This window comes from Cavia porcellus, unplaced genomic scaffold (genome assembly GCF_034190915.1).
Source record: "Cavia porcellus strain 051 isolate PalLab524CR breed Dunkin Hartley unplaced genomic scaffold, mCavPor4.1 scaffold_42, whole genome shotgun sequence".
In the NCBI taxonomy this organism is placed as follows: Eukaryota; Metazoa; Chordata; class Mammalia; order Rodentia; family Caviidae; genus Cavia; species Cavia porcellus.
Genome location: NW_026947525.1, coordinates 7,612,760 through 7,633,076, shown reverse-complemented (window position 1 = coordinate 7,633,076; position 20,317 = coordinate 7,612,760). Strand labels below are relative to the sequence as shown.

General features: G+C 33.8%; 1 protein-coding gene across 39 annotated transcripts in view; it reads left to right on the top strand.

Moving 5' to 3' along the window:
* Nucleotides 1–20,317, top strand: part of LOC101788067 (alcohol dehydrogenase 1-like) — a 202,296-nt gene that overhangs the window by 64,047 nt on the left and 117,932 nt on the right. The gene's annotated exons all lie outside the window — the stretch shown is intronic.

Sequence of the window (20,317 nt, the reverse complement as noted above, 5' to 3'; positions counted from 1 at the left end):
GCTAAATTTCATATTGTCAAACAGATATAGATACATTAAAAGTAGTTTATATTTTAAAATACTTTTATTCCTCCAAACAAGATATTCTTAAATTAAGACATAGCTACATTCTAATTGAATTTTCTATTACTAAGTATTTTATGTTTTATATCCTAAGCAAATATAGAAATTAGCAAGAAAAATAAAAACATTGCTTCATGTAAGCAAGCATATTAAAAACAACTAATGTCCAAAATAGTATCAGACTTTCACTTCGGCTTGGAATTTTCTGAGGCTGGAAAATTTCTGACTGATTACTCAAATTTATTTCAGTGTGGCATTGTAAGCAAGTAAATGTGTATTTTCATCTTTGTTTCTCTGTGAAAGCAACCTTTAAACAGTAGGCCTTCAGAGTGCATGTGACTTACAAACATCCTGGTGAACTGACTGGCAAATTAGAAAATAATTAAATGATCTGTTTGGTTTCTGTCAGGTCAGAGGAGCAGTTCAAAATAGTCCCCAAATTACCTCTTCCACTGTATCAAAAATATTTTAATATCTATACTAATTTGTTTTAATATTACTAGTTTCTCAGTTCATTGAAAGCCAATGTTTGTGCTATTATTTGTTTCTTTTGTAGAGGACAGAATTTATATTTTTCTTTGTCTTGTACTTTGAGTAACTAATCCAAAGATAATACACAGTGCACTTCTGTTATTCTCTAATTCTGTTATTAAATTTTTATTTTTAAATAAATTAAGTCAGTATTATTGAGGATAATGTCATTTTATACCTGGAAAATTATCTCACACACACACAAAAAAGAAACAAAAACATCAGCTGGCAAAAAGATATGTCTTTAAAACATATACAGAAAATGTGTAAGGAGCCATATCCATAACCCTTTCAATCTTTTTTATAAGTTTTGTGGATATCTTCATTGCTTTTGTTCATTCACAATAAAAGTTGCAAAGAGTGAAGGCAAGAGAAATTAAAAAAAGAAAAGAAGGACCTATGTGTCTAACTCATCTTGAGCATCCTGGACCCACGACCCAGTATCGCAATAAGTAAATGAATAAAAATCTGAGAAGCCTTAGGCCATGGTCTCAGTAACCATAAAGTAACTAGATTTATTTGGTGTATTCTTCAATAATTGGAGAAGACTGGAAGTACTGACTTTTCCTCTATGAAGAGATTATAGATGATTCTGAGAATAGATAAATCCTGTTATTTTATAGCTCAAAGTAACAAAGAATAAATTTATCTAATAATGGCATTATCAGAAATGTACTCTCTACTATTAGACATAAAATAATCACTTGGAATCAACCATACAATGCTGGTAATACTATTCGCACATCTATAGAATATATCAGTACCGAACATGGCATTCAGAAATGATATCTCAGCAAACTATTATATTTGACTAAATACATTTTTGTTATTGTGATACTTGATATCAGCAATAGATAGCATCTGATGATATTACATGCAATTATTGTACACTTTTGCTCACTATTATAGTTTGTACAAGAATTTTTAATATACTACTGAAGTACTTAGCAGCTATGTGTAATTAAATATTTTAAATATTTGAAGACTTTCAAAGTACTTGTAAGTTATCTAGTCCACTACACTCAAAAAGAAAAGTGAAACTCGAGTTTGGAGGAAATTTATTTTTATTCTGAAAGACAATCCTATCTCATTTTAATCACTCTTGTTTTAATTTTTCATTCAATTTGGAGTCCTTTCTACATCTGAAAAGAGCTATCACATCCCTTAATTAATGAACACTATGCTAATTAAGTGTTCTTACTTTAAAATATCTAGAAATTTAAAATACTGGCATAGGTTATATGGTCTGCAATATCTATGACTTATCTTTTTTGTTTTGTACTGGGAATAAAACTCATGACCTCACACTTGCCAGGCAAGGGTTTACACCACTGAGCTAAATCCCTGGTCTTCTTTGATTTTATTAATTCTATATCAGCTGTAAATCTGGATAAAACCTGAGGCTTAGAAAATTGCATGACTGTTATTCCTTTATTTTATTCACATTTTGTCTCTGCATCTGAATAATGCCAGTGCATGCTAGACACCAACACTGACATAATTGAATCCTGTATATATTAAGTATGTATTAATTGAATACAAGCTAATTGCCAGGCAAAGATGATTGGTATAGGGTAGAGGAACATGAAGTTAATCCAGTTACATGATGTTCTTAGCTTTTTGCTGTTCTTCAGAGTACAATAGTAGTAAGGACTTTTCAACAGATTCATAGGAACTTGGTGTCCTCTTCTAATCCCTATTTAACCATCTCCTCAGTGATACATCGCTCAGAGAGGACAGCTGTTATACCCATGCAAAGAGTATTTTGTGTAACCTATCTTTATGCATGGTTCCTTCCACAGGCCATTTGTGCCCTCTTTTCCCATCCCCTCACTTTGAGTAGAAAAGTAATGCTTTTTTTTTCTTTCACATTTTTCCTGGTTGGCTGGCTCCAGGCAGCAAAAACAGCAGTGCTAAAGGATTAATTGGGCAAATCTTGCTCCATAGAAATGAGGAAAGCCTAAGTGGTATTAATTTATCACAGGTGATCGCTTTCACTCAGAAAGCATCAGAAACAACAAAGATAATTAAACTAGGATCAATAGCACATAGGATGAAATGCATAAATGTCTTCTCACTGGAATTTTCCCAGGCCTTATTTAAAGCATAAGGTACATAAGAACAAGATTCCTGATTTGCTAAAATATCCCAGTCACTTGATAAATCTTAACAATCATATAAGTATTATTAATTTTAGTTGTGAAATGTGCATTTTGTGTGAACAAGAAAATCCTGATATAAATTTCCATCACTATTTTTAGATGGTTTATATGCTAGATATTAAATATTTATTTCTAGCACATGTGAATATACAAGAACATAAAATTTTCCCTCAATAAATTTGTAATCTGAAGGCATTCATTTTGGTCATGATATATGAAAATGTGTATGGCACAGGATAAGAATTTCTATAGTTGTTTGGCAAAACTGTAATTACTAGTTGGAAACACAAAGTCATTTGTAATGTTACTACTTTTAATTCTATTACTGAATCACAATAGCGTGATATCTGGCTCACAACTTCATTGTAGGTACTGATTCAAATTTTTTAAAAAAATTACACACACATCATGGTCATCAAGTAAGTATCATTCAACCCTATAATTCTAGTTAGATAAATATTACACATTTTAGGCTTTATTGTCTAATAAACAATCCATTAATTATTGCAAAGAAGGTTCTCATAATTTTAATCACTACATTATTTTCAATATTCAATAAATAAAGACTATTGGGACTAATCTTATGCCTTATAATTTCACTTGAGTGTTTTGCTAATCATTTTAGAAGAAAAATATTTATGTAATATTTTATTTTCTAGAAAAGAGAAAAGTGGTAAGCCCACTGAATTTCACTTGATTTGCTATATTTTAGTGACTTATTTTAATATGTACTTCGTTGGTGGAATATTAACACAAATCAAATTATGAATGTTGAAAATTCATTTGGCTTATTAAAGAATTTTAATATGGATCTAAAATGTAAAGTATTAAAACTCTCAAATAATGAGAAAAACAAAATTTGATAGATTTCTAACATCTGTTTTGTTTTCACAGATTTTTTGAAATGTCAAGATTTCTTCTGTTATGTATATATTTATTGATTTATTTTTGTTTCATTTTGTGTGCTTTCAACAGATAACTGTTAGAGAAATGTCACAGGGTCAACTTGAACTTCATAGGACCTTCAGCATCGCCTATTCATTTTTATTTCTCAATCTAAGCTTTCTATGTGTTTTTTAAATACCTACAGATCATTTAGCTTGCTTTCTCCTGAAATGTATCTGTATTCCAGAGCACAGCTTAACATAAAATTGGTTTCCTGTCAATAAGATTCTCTCCCAGCTACCAATACATCTCAGTGCTGACTCTCCTGAAATCTCTTCTCAGAAGAGGTTCCTTTAGGATGATTACTAACAACTCAAGGCCCTTTGTGGTGTTGACTCAGCAATGATCTCACTTGGGTCCATCTTTAACAATCCCTGTTTAGCCCCTCTCTTAAGTCTGAAAGTACTTTTAAATTTACTTAATGTAAATTTTATAAACACAGTTAAGAGAGCTAAGATGATTGGGCTACAAATTCTGTAAGTTCATAGAACAAAACATTTAACAGTCATAGGATTGAAATAATTTTGCATGGTCGGGCCTGGTTATCTGAAGAACTCTTTGAAGATCACTATGTAAAATAACAACCTTAGTTACATTCCTACCACCTTGATTTAAAGGCCTATATTGTCATTGTTTCGGTCTCTTTGCTATTGTTATTTATTTGTCTTTTTTGTTTCTTGTTTTCATAGTAATTTGATTTGTTTTTTATTGTTTTGTTTTTCCTTCAAATGCAGAAGGGACACATGTACACGTAGATTCTTATAGATGCCTAGAACTTCTAATCAGGTTATGAGAATTGATTGTATTCGATGTGATGATATGAACAGCTACTTTGTTTTTTTTTTTTATTTAAGAGGAAAAAGAGAAAAACACAAAACAAAACAAAGCAGTGTAAGGTTACATATAATGCAGAACTACAAAAAAAAAACATAACAGTAAGAAATCACCTGTTAATAGATTACATATTATCATCTTGGAAATAGTTGCTCAAATCACAGTATCAAAGAATACAAAGGAGACATTCAAACAGAGAGACTGCAAACAGCTGTGTTCAATGATCCAAAAACATTAATATAGTCAGCTATTTAACACCCCTATACACTTGCTGTTATATCCGTTAGAGCTCTTTTTTTTTCCCTTCCTCTCTTTTTTACAACAAAATGTACACATTTTGGATTTTATTACTCCTTAGTTCTTATTACTTTTTTGGGGGGGGAGAAAATAAAGTCAAATATGGCAGAACAAAGCTGTCAGTCAAAACCAAGGATAGACATAGCACATGATGTAGAACAGAGCACAAGGTTATTAACAATGGTTATCAACGTTGTCTCTTGTTTCCTTAAAAAGATTTGTCTATCTCATTAGATATTATAAAGTTGGACAAAACAGTAGAGAACAAGACCAATAAAACTTAGGCATTGTAAACATTACAGGACCTCCAAAGGAGACAATAGTCAAACCAGAATGGGCATCTTAGTGAGTTTTATTGCCTTCAAAGTAGTTGCCTATACCCTCAGACTTGATACTATCACACAGAATGGAACAGAGTCTAATCAGTCAAAACAAGATCGTGGGAGTATTACAGGACTTCAAAACAAGTTAATAGGAAATCGAAAAGAGTTACTATTATATATCCTAATTTTTTAATTTTTCCCTTAATTAAAATAAACATAAGAAATAACTAAATAATTTTTTTAAAGAATAGTAGTTACCATAGTGTCTGTCTTTTCCCTTGAAATATTTGGATAAAACTTCATATACTATAGCTTCAAATATTTCCATATCAAGAAGCCCAGAATAAAGCCTTTCTAATTAATAAGTGAAAATTTTATAAGGCTTCAAGGCCACATAATGGGGAATCATGATTGCCACATATTTTTATATATTTGAATCATTACTTACATTAGGGAAACTATTCGGTATTCACACATGCGAGATTGATTTATTTCACTTATGAGTATGGTCTCAAGCTGCGCCCATTTATTGATAAATATCTCAATGTGATCCTTCTTTATAGCTGAATAATACTCCATTGTATAGAAATACCACAACTTTTTTATCCACTCCTCAGTTGATGGACGCTTGGGTTGTTTCCAAGATCTGGCAATTACAAATTGTGCTGCTATAAACATAGGTGCACATAAATCACTGTTCTATGATGCTTTCAGTTCTTCTGGGATTATGCCTAGAAGTGGAATAGCTGGAAATGGGATTTCCAATCCCAACTTTTTGAGAAACCTACAGACAGATCTCCACAAAGGCTGTACCAGTCTACACTCCCACCAACAGTGCAGGAGAGTTCCTTTTTCCCCACAGCCTCTCCAGCATTTGTTGTGGTTGGTTTTCTTGATCCTGGCCATTCTTTCAGGAGTGAGATGGTATCTCAGTGTGGTTTTAATTTGCATTTCTCTAATGACCAATGATGATGAGCATTTTTTCATATATTTATTTGCCATTTGCATTTCTTCTTCTGAGAATTGCGTATTCATCTCAGATGCCCATTTTTGGATTGGATCTTTGAATTTCGGAGGTCTGAGTTCTTTTAATTCTTTATATGTTTTAGACAAGAGTCCCTTGTCTGAGAGAGAGTTCACTAAAATCTTTTCCCAGTTTGTGGGTTTTCTTTTCACTATGCTGGAGATTTCTTTTGACATGCAGAAACTTTTTAATAAGAAGTGGTCCCAGTTATTGATTCTGGGAAGTATTTCCTGTGCGGTTTGAGTCCTGTTCATGAATTCTCTACCTACTCCTATGTCTCCAAGGTTTCTACCCAATTTGTCTTCCAATAGATTTAGTGTTTCTGTTTTAATATTCCGATTTTGACCCATTTAGATTTTAATTTAGTACATGGTGATAGACATGGGTCTAGCTTTAGTTTTCGGCAAATGGAGAGCCAGTTTTTCCAGCACCATTTATTAAAGAGACTGTCGTTCTTCCAGTGAACCTGCTTGGCTCCTTTATCAAAGATACGGTGGTTGAGTGTGTTTGTAATTGTGGTTGTATCTTCTAATCTATTCCATTGATCTTCGCTTCTGTTTTGATTCCAATACCATGTTGATTTTACTACTGTTGCTTTGTAGTATAATTTGAAGTCAGGGATTGTGATGCCTCCTGCTTTGCCTTTGCTGCTTAGAATTGCCTTTGTGATTCTAGGTCTCTTCTGGTTCCAGATGAAATTTAGGAGTGATTTCTCTAGATCTATAAGGTATGTTGATGGTATTTCTATTGGGATTGCATTGAATCTGTATAAGAGTTTTGGGAGAATGGCCATCTTCACAATGTTTGTTCTTCCTATCCATGAGCAAGGGATGTCTTTCCATTTTCTGAGATCATCTTCAATTTCCTTTTTCAGTGTATTACAGTTTTCACTGTATAAGTCTTTCACTTCTTTCGTAAGAGTAATTCCTAAATATTTCATTTTTTTGCTTGCTAATGTGAAGAGTGCACTTTCTCTTATTTCCCTCTCTGTGATTTTGTTGTTTGAGTATAGGAATGCTATTGATTTCAGAGTATTGATTTTGTATCCAGCCACATTACTGAATTTATTTATTGTATCTAAGAGTCTTTCAATGGAGTTTAGGGGATCTTCTATGTAGAGTATCATGTCATCTGCAAACAATGACAACTTAACTTCTTCTTTTCCTATCTTTACCCCTTTTATTTCTCTTTCATGCCTAATTGCTCTGGCTAGTACTTCCAGTACTATATTAAATAGGAGTGGTGATAAAGGACATCCTTGTCTTGTGCCTGATTTTAAAGCAAAGGTTTTCAATTTTTGGCCATTTAGTATGATGCTGGCTGTTGGTTTGTCATAAATGGCCTTTATTATATTGAGGTAAAGACCATCTATTCCAATTTTCTGTAGAGTTTTTATCATGAATAAATGTTGGACCTTATGGAAGGCTTTTTCTGCATCTATAGAAATGATCATGTGATTCTTATTTTTGGCTTTATTGATATGGTGGATTACATTTATTGATTTGCGTATGTTGAACCATCCTTGCATTCCTGGGATGAATCCCACTTGGTTATGGTGTATAATCTTCTTGATGATTTGCTGGATCCTATTTGCCAATATTTTATTGAGGATTTTTGCATCTGTGTTCATTAGGGAGATCGGTCTATAGTTCTCTTTTTTAGTTGGGTCTTTCTCAGGTTTTGGTACTAGAGTAATATTTGCTTCCAGGAATGATTTAGGAAGTATTGCTTCCCTTTCAATTTCATTGAATAGTTTGAGGAGTTTCGGCATTAGGTCTTCTTTATATTTCTTGTAGAATTCTGCAGTGAATCCATCTGGGCCTGGACTCTTCTTGGTGGGTAAGGACTTAATTACATTTTCAATTTCAGTAACAGAGATTGGGTTATTCAACAGTTTTACATCCTCTTGATCTAGCTTTGGCACTTCATATGCTTCTAAGAATCTGTCTATTTCTTCTGTGTTATCAAACTTTTGAGAGTAGAGGTTTTCGAAATAGGTGTTGATGATCTTCTGTATTTCTATTGGGTCTGTAGTGATTTCTCCTTTTTCATTTCTTATTGCATGAATTTGAGCTTTTTCGTCCCTTTTTAAAATAAGGTTGGCTAGGGGCTTATCGATTTTATTTATTCTTTCAAAGAACCAACTCTTTGATTCGTTGATTCTTTGGATTGTTTTCTTAGTCTCTATTGCATTGATTTCTGCTCTGATTTTTATAATTTCCTCTCTTCTTTTGGCTTTGGGCTTGACTTGATCTTCTTTTTCTAGCTGTTTGAGGTGTAGCATCAAGTTATTTATTTATATTCGTTCTGTTTTCCTGATGTGGGAACTCAGTGCAATAAATTTTCCTCTCAGGACGGCTTTCATTGCATCCCACAGATTCCAGTAAGTTGTATCTGTATTTTCATTTTCTTTTAGGTATTGTTTGATTTCTTCTTTAATTTCTTCTGTGACCCACTGATTACTCAAGAGTGTGTTATTCAGTTTCCATGTGTTTGTGGGATTTTTGCAGTATCTTTTATCATTAATTTCTAATTTCAGAGTGCTATGATCCGATAACATGCAAGGGATGATTTCAGCTCTTTTGCACTTGTTTAAATATGTTCTGTGAGCTAATATATGGTCCATTTTAGAAAATGATCCATGTACTGCTGAGAAGAATGTGTATTCTGATGTTGTTGCATGGAACATTCTGTATATGTCTATCAAACCCATTTGTTCACAGGTGTGATTCAGTTCTGTTATTTCTTTGCTCATTTTCTGTCTGGTTGATCTGTCCCTTGGTGTCAGTGGCGTATTAAGGTCTCCTCTTACAATTGTGTTACTGATAATTTGAGTTTTCATTTCTGTTAATAAATGTTTTATATAACTGGATGCTCTGGAGTATGGTGCATATATATTTAAGATAGTTATCTCTTCCTCTTGGAGTTTTCCCCTTACGAGTATGTAGTGACCTTCTTTGTCTTTTATGGTCATTGTTGGTTTAAAGTTCACGTTGTCTGCAAACAGAATGGCTACTCCTGCCTTTTTTTGGATTCCTGCTGCATGGAGTATTGTTTTCCATCCTTTGACTTTCAGTCTGTGAGTATCCTTCTGGGTTAGATGGGTTTCCTGTAAACAGCATATGCTTGGATTTTGTTTCTTGATCCATTCTGCTAGTCTGTTTCTTTTGATTGGTGCATTGAGACCATTTACATTAATGATTATTACTGTTAAATGCTGGTTAATTGTAGGAATGTTATCTCTCTGCTGTTGCACCTTTATCTTTCTGTTCTGTTTAATTATTTGCTTTGCTTAGTGGTTTTTTCCTTTGTGTATCTAAACTGTCTTTCAATATTTTTGGTTTGGTGTTCATGAAGTTCTTCAGCTGTTCTTTGTCATGGAAGTATCATGTTGCACCATCTATTTTGAATGATAGTTTTGCAGGATATATGTGTCTTGGTTGGAAATCATTTTGCTTTAGGATCTGGAATACTTCACTCCATGCTCTTCTTGACTTTATCGTTTGTGCTGAGAAGTCTGCTGTGATTCTGATAGGTTTTCCTTTATAAGTGATTTGTCTTTTCTCTCTGACAGCTTTTAATAATCTATTCTTGTGTTGGATTTCTGGGATGGTGACTATTATATGTCTGGGTGTAGTTTTATTTTGGTTATGACTGTTTGGAGTTCTATATGCTTCACTGATCCTGATGTTGGTTTCTGATCTCATGCTTGGGAAATTTTCAGCTATTACTTCTCTAAATATCCTCCTGACATCCTTCATGTTGTCTCCCTCTCTTTCATTAATCCCTATCATTCTTATGTTATTCTTCTTTGCATCGTCTTGCAGTTGTTGAATTGTTGTTTCCTGGTTCCTTGTTATTTTCAAAAGATCTTTCCTTTCCTGTTCACTAGCTGCAATCCTGTCTTCAAGGTCTGAAATTCTATCTTCACTTTCATTAAGGCGGTTTTTATAACTTTCAGTGGAGTTTTTTATTTCCTGTATATCTCTGTGCATCTGCATTATGTATTCTGTTTGTTTCTTATATTGCTCGTCTAGGGATTCTATCTTTTTGTTTAGTTCCTCCAATTTTTTATCTGTGTTTTCTTTAGATATATTTAGAATCTCTTTCATTTCTTTTATCATTTCTTCTTTTATCTGGGAGATTATTTTGAGTTTGAATTTCTTTAAAGCTTCCTGGAGTTGCTTGTCAACTTCAGTAGCTATTATGTCCGATATATGAGGTGGATGGGATATATTTTCTTCTATATACATCGCTCCTAGGGTTTCCTGTAATGGGCTGGAGGTTTGAGGTTGTAATTTGGTCTTTCGTTTTGTCATTTTCTATATTTCTGTGTTTCAAGTGTTATTTGAAAGTTTCCTCCGGATCTGTTGAAAATCCCCTTCTATGTTTGGAGCTACTGAGACTCTGGCGCCGCGCTACTCCAAGCCATTGGGCCTGCAGAACCAGTGGCCCTCCTCTGCCTGCTCAGAACTCCGCAGTTCTAGACAAGCTGGGCCTCAGGGACACTATGTGCCCACCTGCCCCTTGGAAGATCCACAGCTCTTCAATCGCAGCCGGGTTAGAGTGCTCACCACAGGCCACAGTGCCTCAGGAGCCTGTGATCCCTCCCTGCTTGCAGAGATATTCACAGTCCTCCAGAGAAAGGAAGGGACTTCTACAGGCACTCCAGATCCGCCCAGCTCCTCCTCTGCAGGCAGATGGCTAGGCGCGGCTGGGCTCAGGGGTTAGTGTAGGCCCGCCTATCCATGAGGAGTTCAGCAGACTTCCAAGTGTAGCCGGGAGGGATGGGGAGGTGGCTGTAGTGGCCTCTCACCCACTGCTCCACTTCACTGCACCCAGAAGCCTGGGGGGTCCGGAACAGTCTGAAATTTGGGCAGACTGTGCTGGGCACTCACCACAGGCTGAGGTGCCTCAGGAACCTGCGATCCCTCCCTGCTTTCAGAAATATTCAGTCCTTCAGACAAAGGAAGGGGCTTCTGCAGGCACTCCGGATCCTCCCAGCTCCTCCTCTGCACCTGAACAGCTACTTTGAAGAAAAAGAGACATTATGGTATCCATTGCAGATTTCCTGTCATCATACTATGAAATCCAGTAATGATTTTATTCTTTTTGTAGAGTGGTTTTAGCCTGTTTTGTATTGTTAAATTTCAGCATAACATGAAGGTATGGACAGCTATTTTAAAGAGGACAAGGAACATTATGGCAGCCATTGTTGATTTCCCTATTGTCTGGTTTTGGAGTCCTATAGTGCCTTTATTACTCTGTCATGATCAGTTTAATACTATTTTGTTGTGTATCAATTCATTGTGTGTGAAGATATAGACAGACAACTCTTTAGAAGAAACTAAGAGACATTATGATAGCCACTGTTGATCTCTTGTTGTCTTGCTTTGAAACCCTGTGTCACTTACATTGTTTTCTTCTGATCTGCTGTGTTGTGCTTTGTTCTGTTTTGCTTTACCCTCTTTAAAATAAAAAAAAAACACTTCTTAATGCTATAATCACTGCTTGACCTAATATAGTTTTCAAGCTCAGTGTTTGACATAATTTCTCAAAACTTCAGAGTCCACCAAGGATCCCATACAAAAGCAGATAACACACTTATAGCAAATTTTAAAAATCAGTTTTTAAATTGAAAATAAAATGTAACAATTAAAAATAAAAAAGACTTGTTCTCTTCTTATCCCTGCATTTAGAAGTATGAGGCAGAATAATCAACACTTCAAGAGCAGCCTGTGTTACATTATGAGTTCAAAGCCAGTCTAAGCCAGGACGTGAGACTCGTCTCAAAAAAACCAAACACATAAATAATAAAATAATTAATAGTTTCTACTGAGAAGGAAGTTAATATTGCCTGTAATCCTTTCCAAGGTCTCTGAATTGTTGATGAATATCTTAAAATTTTCATCTTACCTAATCTTTAGTAGTTTTGTTTGCTTACTCACTATGTATAATAAATCAGAATACCTTAACTTATCATTCATATGGACTAGCAAAAAGTGTTTGACAGTTTTGTCAGGTAATTTAAAGCTGGATTGCATATGGACTCAAAAATTGTGAAGTTATTTCTCACTCATCAAGGAAAATTTACATCACATTGCTTCCTGGAAATTAATCTGTTAGAATCACAAAATTCATATTCCCAGAAAGGCATGCAGGTTAACCTCACTGTAGCAGAAAATGGTATTTCTGATAACTGACATCAAGTCACTTAAACACAAGAGAGATGATAAAATGAAATTAATGTTTCTTAGTTAATTAACTACCATAATAAAATGCCACAGAAAACAAAATGCACAGAAAAGATATATAATACATTTAGGACAAATGAAGAAATAGAGGCTGGAAAAAAATAAACATGAGACATCTTAGAGTTAAATACAAAAATATAAAACTAGTCATAGTCTCTTGAACATTAAAAGTCATAGATGCTAAGTAGAATTTAAACTAATATTTACCCTAAATTTAATTGTATAGTATTTTATACATGTAAGATATCTAACGTGCTATGGCCAAAAGAATTGGGATAATTAATAAAAGTAAATTAATTGTAAACATGAAGTGTTAAGGAGAAGTGTTGAACCTCTGAGGATAAAGTTCTAAGTTTTATGCAGTTACTGGCCTCTGTCACCTTAACAACCCTTTTCTTGAGTTAATATTGAGATAATCGCAAAATTTATATGATACCATTTTTTGGTTATCAGGGCATAAATGACGGCCCCACTTCTTTTTCCTTTCGTACTGGGAGAGGTTTTTAATAGACAAAAACCCACCTGAATTACTCTGGTCTGAAATTCAGATCATGTAGGACTGTTAATCGTTTAACAGATGAACCCTTAATAAAGGCTGCACCATTAGGATGTCCTGATCCAACACTGAGGGTGTAAACCCTATTGTCGACATAAACTCTAAAATAGGACTGGCCGGTTAACCCTAGGGTAGCTGGTCCGTTGATGAAAAAAGTTTTGGGTCAGTTGGTGATAAGAACTTCGACTTGTAGTGTCTAAGTTAATATCATTGGAAGGTTTTATTCTCCGAGGTCAACCCACCTGAAATTATTAGTCTAGGTCTATTTGTTTTTGTGCCCTTGTGGGTTTGAGGTAGGTTGAGTAAACTAATAAATTAAAGCTCCATAGGGTCTTCTTGTCATTATGTTATCCCCATGTTTTCATGGGGAGATCAAGAGACAAGTTAAGCCCTCATCTAGCCATTTATGAGTCCTTATTTAAAGAACAAGTGATTATGCTACCTTTGCATGCTCAGGATACGTGGCCTTTGAACTGATGTCACTGGGCAGGCAGTGCCTCTAATACTGGAAAGGCTAGAGATGATGTTTTTGGTAAACTGGTGGAATTTATGTTTGCAGAGTTCCTTTTGCTTTGTTTTGTTTTTCTTGGATAGCACTCCGGTGTTGGGTTTACAATTAGTTTAATAACACTACTGACGGGTCTCGTCTTATTAAATTGTTAACAATCAAGTGTATATTTGATTTAAGCTTGTGCAGGGAGAATGATTTCTTGTTACTAATATTAACATTATTTCTTCCATATAATTATAGATTAATCCAATTGTTTGTCATGGGTTCATTAAGTTTTATTGGGATTAAGAGCTGTGTGGTTTGTTGAGCTTGAACGCTTTCTTAATTCATGGCTGCTTTTAGGCCAACTACGAAGGTCTTACCTTTTACCCATTGTTGAAGGTTGTTTCCTTGTTCTAAAGAGCTGTCCCTCTTTAAAGTAAATTTTAAGTTTTCATTGAATTTGGAAATATTTTAGGAAAACCTAAAGCTGAACTATGATTCTTACTTGGATACCAGCTATCATCAAGCTTAGTTGGCTTTTCACCTCTACTTCTAAATCTTCTATTTTGCCACATAGATGAATTTGCTCTGTTAGCTGTTTGGAAGTAGCTCATTTGGTTTTGGGGTGGTGGACTTCATTTCACTTTGCCAAGTTGGTTCTAGTTAATTCATTATACAATGCTTACCTTGTTATGACTTGTCCCCTCTTAGATTTATTAGTTTTAGATTGAAAACTTTTGAGTACTTGAAGAGAGTGAAGAGCAGTGTGTACGTGCTTCACTGCCTAGTTCAACCAAGCTCTCTATTTTTGGTTTACTACTAAATCCTCCTTAGGTCCTTAGGTTTTACAAAGATTGGGGTCTACAGGTCTTCAGTAAGAAAATGTAGCCCATTTCTTCCCACTCCATTGGCTACACCTTGACCTAATGTTTTTAATGTAATATACTTGTGCTTGCTTTATTTCCATAATTGGGTTTGCTGAAGATGGCAGTATATAGGCTAGATTAGCAAGGGGTGGTGAGGTGTATCGGGGTTTATTAATTATAGAACAGGCTCTTCTAGGTGGGTGTAAAGCACTGCCAAGTCCTTTGAGTTTTAAGTTTTTGCTAGTGGTTCTCAGGCAAAAACTTTTGTTATGCAAGTTTTTATGTTTACAGCTAAGCATAGTGGGATATCTAATCCCAGTCTGGGCCTTAGCTTTCCTATGTTCAGACTTATTAAGATTACTTTCATTTTTGGTTTAGACTTTTATCTGGAGTTTTCTATGACTTGGATAAAGCTTAGACTTACTTTTGCCTTTCTAAAACACTTTTACACCGGGTTTTATTAATTTGGGTTAATCGTATGACCACGGTGGCTGGCACAAAATTTACCAACCCTGGTAGTTTCATGACTTAGTCAAACTTGCATTTATTGCTTAATTTTTACTCCTGCTGTCTCCCATGGGGTTGTGGCCAAGCAAGGTGTTGAGAGGTACTTTGTAGTGTGCTTGATACCCACTCCTTTTAGCCTAAGATGTGGTGCACAGTGCATTTTCACTGGCATGGGAATTCTTGCATGTATAATTCTGCAAACAATTAATAAAAAGGCCAGGACCAAACCTATTGTTTATGGATTCAAGAACGCATCTAGGCATTTTCAGTGCCTTGCTTTATATATAAGCTACATTAACTTGGATACGAGTATATTATTGTATATTATATTTCATAGAATGGGTAACTTTGTAATCTCCATCCTATGAATGCAAATGGGTTTGTGTTGTGACAGGGTAATAAGGTTATTATACTATTTGGATGTTAGCTATTCTTCATCCTTCTTCATGTTATTTTCTACAAATTATAACTATGAAACAAAAAACCATCTTACTTTCACAGACTAAAAATTTCTCACTTAGAGATGCAAAACTTTTATTCTGTGGTTTAAAATAAAAGGTTACAAAATCTGAATCAAGGTTTTTAAGGATTTATTTTCTTTTCCACACACCAAAAATACGTTCAGTGTTCTAGCAGATGCTTGGTTGTGTTCAATTCTACAAGACTGAATATATTTTGCTGGTGGCAAGTCAGGAAATCTATTAAAAATATTTATTTTACTTTATAGATGATAATTCTAAATATACAGTGTGACATCTTATCTATTTCCTCTCTAAGCCATATGAAGTCTTATTGCCAAATTCTCTGTGATTGAGTTCTCCAAACTGGTTTCTCCTCCCCAAGAACTGTGAAATATTATTCTTAAATTCATGGCCTTTCCTCCCAAAATAAAATATTTTGAACAATTAAAATATAGCATATTCATTATTGTAATAATTACTTTGGAGTAACTGACATTTTACATTTCCTCTTTATTGACATCAATGTCTTGTTATCTAATGATATTTATCTATCTATGATCACTACCAAGAGCTCTCAAAAGTTCTGAGAATTATCTACCATCAGTTCTTAACAACTAACTTCAGCAAAGTACAAAGTGTAACACATTTCCATTCAATCTGTATTTCCAAAGCATGATTTTCCTTAAAATATGGCTGTTTTTCGAAAAAGAACCATTTTGACTTGTCTTCTCTAACTACGATAATATAGTTGGAATAATACTTATGTGTGTGGAACACACACACACACAGAATTTACATATAGGGCAAACTTCATTATTTGAAGGTCTATGAGCTCATCCTTAATCACATAATGCCTAGTTTGCACTTATTCAGTATACCTTCAACATTATGTGACATTAATTATTACAATCTGATGATGAAATTTGTCACTAAGAACGCTCTCTTTAATAGAGTTTCCATTGTTTTTCTCCTAGGGACAGAATTTATAAGTTTTATAATTTGAATATTCACAATTTGCTGTTTTAGTAAATCAAGTAGCATAAATAAATTTTTAAAAACAAACACAATTATGAAGGAAAATGCGCAAGTTTGCTAAGCTTAAAGCTTCAAAACTTGTTGAAAGGAATTAAGTCTAAGTAAATAAATCAGGTGACTTACTTGGAAGACATAAGAATCTATTAGATGTAATTTCTTAATGTGCAGATTTAACAAAATAAAACCTTGATAAGAAAAGTTAGGGGACATAAAATTAGTTGATTGGAAAATTAATATAGAAATGCAAACTAGTTGAATAAAAAGTTATGCCATATATATGTATATCGAGAAGAGCACCAAGCTAGAAATATATGCTACTATTAACTTACTTTGAAACTTATTTAAAGTATAACAACTTAAAAGAGTAGAGAACTGATAAAATAAAATAATGATCAGTGGAACAAAGTAGAATGTTCAAAAGTAGAAGTATATATCATCATGAATTATTTGATGAAGATACCAAGGAAATTCAATAAGAAATTTAATGTCTTTTCAAGACAGTACATGGAGGGTGTGAACTTTAATATTTGCATAATACAGGAAATGTAAAGTTAAATACTACAGAAGAATAATATTTGTATCCATAATACTGATTAAGCAAAATTTCACAGGCAATAGATTACTAAGCATAAAAATGGTAAAAATATGCAACTAGATACACATCATTAGAAAACTAATATCAACTGTCTTGGAAAAGTGGTTGAGTTAAAATCATCCAAATGGATATTGAAAAATTCATTGATAAAAACCAATCTTGAAGATAAAAACTACCAATACTTTCAGAGTTCTCTGAAAGGCTTATAAAATTACATAATTGCATTGAAAAGTTATTTGACATTTCATTGTAAGAATAAATATGCACTCATTTTCCTTTTAATCTTAAGTGCTCTTCCAAGTGACATGAGAAATTACATAAGAATGTTTACAACAGTTTTCGTTTATATGCCACAAAACCGTAAATCATCCAACTTCCCATCTACTGTAAAAAAGACAAAAGTGATATAATTAATCAGTTCAATTCTAATCAGTTATACAAACAATTAACTACAGAGAGTCACACAAACAATAGTGAATAAAAGTAGTAGAACTATTTGATTTGTATGAATTCTTATACTCATGTGGAGTTCAAAAAGAGACAAAAACTAGTCATAGAAATTATAGGATTGTTTCCTCGTATAGATAAATACATAATGACAAAAGAAGAAGAATATTCTTTTTTTTTTTTTTTTTTTTTTTTTGCAGTACCAGGGATCAAACTCAGATCCTCACACTTGCCAGGCAGGTGCTTATGCTACTGAGCTAAATCCCCAGCCCTGAATAAAATTCTTGAAGATCATGGAAATGTTGATATCTTTACAGCAGGATTGTGTTCAGTACATAAATTTGACCTGTATTTGAAAAAAAAAAAATACAGCAATTAAGTACAAAAGAATCATGGATCTAATTTAGTCGATATAGTCCACACTTCCTGTAAACACTTTCAATTCAGCTTCATGTTAGAATCTTCAAAGTAGCAGATTTTTTTTTTCTGAATAACTAAATCTCATTGTGTCATGTCGTTAGATGTTGCCTGGTTTTTACTAGAAATAGAACCACATAACTTGTCAAAATACATGACAGCAAAATTTTGAACATTTTTCTTTTGAAGTTATCAACATTTCTTTAATGCACTTGACTTTATTGCAAGAAACATCAAAGATTTACAAGCAACACTCTTTAAAAGGAAAATTTAATCTATATGTTTCACATAATCAGCTTTCTGAGCCATTCCATTCAAAGAATTATTTCTGGTGCTGGTCACTTGATCTTTCATTTATCTTTCTAGAAAAATAACTATGCAGTTTCTTTTATCTCTCTGATAAACTTTGCTTCTGTATGCCAAACTTTAAAACACTGATTTCTGAACCCTGATTTTAATAGACCACTTTTCTTCATCAGTCACAAGTATTTTATGCATTCTTTGGACAACAGTTTTGAGTGATGCCTCACTCACTGGTCATTTTTTTTTTTTTATTTAAGAGGAAAAAGAGAAAAACACAAAACAAACCAAAGCGGCGTAAGGGTACACGCAATACAGAACTACAAAACAAAACAAAACAAAACAAAGAACCATAACAGTAAGAAATTACCTGCTAGTAAATTACACACTATTTTCTTGAAAATAGTTCCTCAAATCACAGTATCAAAGAACACAAGGTGGACATTCAAACAGGGAGACTGCAAACAGCTGTGTTCAATGTTCCAAAAACATTGATAAAGTCAGCTATTTAACACCCCCAAACACACTTGCTGTTATATCCGTTAGAGCTCCTTTTCTTTTTTTTTTTCCCTCTCTTTTTTACAACAAAATTTACACATCTTGGATTTTATTACTCCTTAGTGCTTATTACTTTCTTTGGGGGGGGGGAGAATACAGTCAAATATGGCAAAACAAAGCTGTCAGTCAATACCAAGGATAGACGTAGCACATGGTGTAGAACAGAGTACAAGTTTATCAACAATGGTTATCAACGTTGTCCCTTGTTTCCTTAAAAAGAATTGTCTATCTTATTAGATATTATAAAGTTGGACAAAACAGTAGAGAACAAGACCAATAAAACTTAGGCATTGTAAACATTACAGGACTTCCAAAGAAGACAATAGTCAAACCAGAATGGGTATCTTAGTGAATCTTATTGTCTTCAAAGTAGTTGCCTATGTCTTCAAACTTGATACTATCATATAGAATGGAACAGAGTCTAATCAGTCAAAACAAGATCGTGGGAGTACTACAGGACTTCAAAACAAGTTAATAAGAAATCGAAAAGAGTTACTATTTATATATCCTAATTTTTTTGAATTTTTTCTTTAATTAAGACAAACATAAGAAATGACTAAATAATTTTTTTTGAAACAATAAGGGGGAGATTGAGATAAAACAGGACATAACAATATAACAATAGAGGTCACAGCATGACTGTTTAAATAACCTAGTACTTCACCACCTTATAACATGACTTAATAGTAGTTACCATAGTGTCTTTTTCCTTGAAATATTTGGGTAAAACTTCATATACTCTAGCTTCAAATATTTTCATATCAAGAAGCCCAGAATAAAGCCTTTTTAATTAATGAGTGAAAACTTTATAAGGCTTCAAGGCCACCTAATGGGGAATCATGATTACCACATATTTTTATATATTTGAATCATTACTTACATTAGGGAAACTATTCGGTATTCACACATGCGAGATTGATTTATTTCACTTATGAGTATGGTCTCAAGCTGTGCCCATTTATTGATAAATATCTCAATGTGATCCTTCTTTATAGCTGAATAATACTCCATTGTATAGAAATACCACAACTTTTTTATCCATTCCTCAGTTGATGGGCACTTGGGTTGTTTCCAAGATCTGGCGATTACAAATTGTGCTGCTATAAACATAGGTGCACATATATCACTGTGGTATGATGCTTTCAGTTCTTCTGGGAATATGCCTAGAAGTGGAATAGCTGGAATAAATGGGATTTCCAGTCCCAACTTTTTGAGAAATCTCCAGACAGATCTCCACAAAGGCTGTACCAGTCTACACTCCCACCAGCAGTGCAGGAGAGTTCCTTTTTCCCCACAGCCTCTCCAGGATTTGTTGTCGGTTTTCTTGATCCTGGCCATTCTTTCAGGAGTGAGATGGTATCTCAGTGTGGTTTTAATTTGCATTTCTCTAATGACCAATGATGATGAGCATTTTTTCATGTATTTATTTGCCATTTGCATTTCTTCATCTGAGAATTGCATATTCATCTCAGATGCCCATTTTTGGATTGGATCTTTGAATTTCGGAGGTCTGAGTTTCTTTAATTCTTTGTATGTTTTAGACAAGAGGCCCTTGTCTGAGAGAGAGTTCACTAAAATCTTTTCCCAGTTTGTGGGTTTTCTTTTCACTATGCTGGAGATTTCTTTTGACATGCAGAAACTTTTTAATA